Source organism: Branchiostoma belcheri, unplaced genomic scaffold (genome assembly GCF_001625305.1).
Source record: "Branchiostoma belcheri isolate BF01 breed outbred unplaced genomic scaffold, Haploidv18h27 scaffold8, whole genome shotgun sequence".
Classification (NCBI taxonomy): domain Eukaryota; kingdom Metazoa; phylum Chordata; class Leptocardii; order Amphioxiformes; family Branchiostomatidae; genus Branchiostoma; species Branchiostoma belcheri.
Window position 1 is genome coordinate 1,361,683 of NW_017804464.1, and position 1,728 is coordinate 1,363,410.

Consider the following 1,728-nt stretch of genomic DNA (forward strand, 5'->3'; position numbering starts at 1 on the left):
TCCCCATAGTAACCAGGTGTGTCCTGACGTACAGGACAAAGGTGAGGTGAGGTATGCCGCTGCTGTGTACATATACGTGCCCGACGTTTTTATTGCAGCATAATTTAGGGAACCCGTCGACCAAGAGCGTACGTGCGAGATTTTAAAGAAAGCAGACCTACTTTCAAGATGTGGCCACGACCTTAAGGACGCTATCTACTTGAAGACGAGTTGGTTACTGATTGAACATCTTGTATAGGTTACTCCAGCGGTACTTTAACAGTGAGACTCTTTGAGGAAGTAAAAGGACTGAAAAAAAGGTAGGCCAAGATGGCGGGTAACATTCATGACGACTTCCACAGCCAACTGCTGGCTGGTGAGCGAGAGGAACCGAAGTGGATGAGGAAGAAGCCGCAGCTCACTGTCCTAACGGACAGCGTGGCCAAGGACGAGTCGTCTGATGGCACCGAGGTGCACATGTGTCTGAAGGTGCTGAAGCTAGTACTGTCCATCTTTGTGGGGTGCGCCTTGCTGGCTTGCCTGGTGTCCACCAAGGTTACGACGATCATCATAGCACAGTCTTTGGCTGAAAATTGGAACGCAACTAACGCTACGTCTGGAGACAACTTGAACTGGGTCGGTACGGAGATAGATGTGAAAAGAGAGACGGCCATAGTTGCCCTGACCATCATCATCATGATGCCGTACCTGCTCACCTTCCTCAGGTGTGTGTGGCGAGGCAGGTGGGGCAAGAACACACCTTGGCCGACCCGGGAGGCACTGCTCTTCGTAAGTATTCGTCTTTATTTTCCGTTTAAACGGATTTTAGATCTGTAAAATCGCCAATTGCTGTGCGCCATGGAGGGTTTCAGTTAGTTGTTTCGTTCCAGTCCGGTAATTTTGGATTTAACAATGGTACAAAATGAAATTAGCTTACTTGATTTGACTTAAATTTTTATTTGTTACCATTATTTTTATGTATTATCGTTGTAAAGTTCGATATTGCTTACATAGTAAACGTTTAAAGCATTCGTTGGTAAATCTAACTTTTCGTGCAGTGACATAAACTTCCGTAAGGAGAAGTTTGGGCGTAGCCAAGGTTGTTAGGGAGAACAACAGTTTTGTGAATAAGTCGTGACTATGTTGTCCCCGTGACTCACGTAACAATGCCATAGTTGGCGTTCTGTTTGTACATGTACACATTGCCATACATGCACAGACTAGCTCGCAGCGTTTACTTTTCTTATCTTTCACAAATTAGTTACTAAGTACTAATTTTACCTGCCCCTTTTTTTATAAGTGATCGTTTCCGGGTGGGATCACTACCTGACTCCTTGTTTTTTTCCTTTAGTAAAACAAGTGTCATATAACCTTCACGTCTCACCTAGTTACAACACGTTAGTTTACTGTAGGTAAATAGTCAAACTCAGATAAATCAGCAGTTAACATAAACTTCGGCTTCTGTGTGCTCCTCCGGCTGTGTCGCAGGCCCAATTTCCAGTGCCTCAAACTAAAGAAACTCAAAGTGACTGCAAGAATATAAGTTGTGGCTAACTTGAGTTCACAGTCACTTAGTCTGTGTCCTTTCGTCTGTATTCATCACTGTTTTTCTAAATGAAAAAAAATTAAGTTTCTGTGCCACATGCGTCTAGACTTGTCCCGGCGGCTCGATGCTCCCGCCGCACCAACCACGCTCTTAAGCTGCAGACCATCGAGAGTAAATCCAACTACAACAGACTCTCGTTCTTC

General features: G+C 44.7%; 1 protein-coding gene across 1 annotated transcript in view; it reads left to right on the forward strand.

Moving 5' to 3' along the window:
- Window positions 1-1,728, forward strand: part of LOC109486247 — a 27,123-nt gene that overhangs the window by 24,226 nt on the left and 1,169 nt on the right. The gene's annotated exons all lie outside the window — the stretch shown is intronic.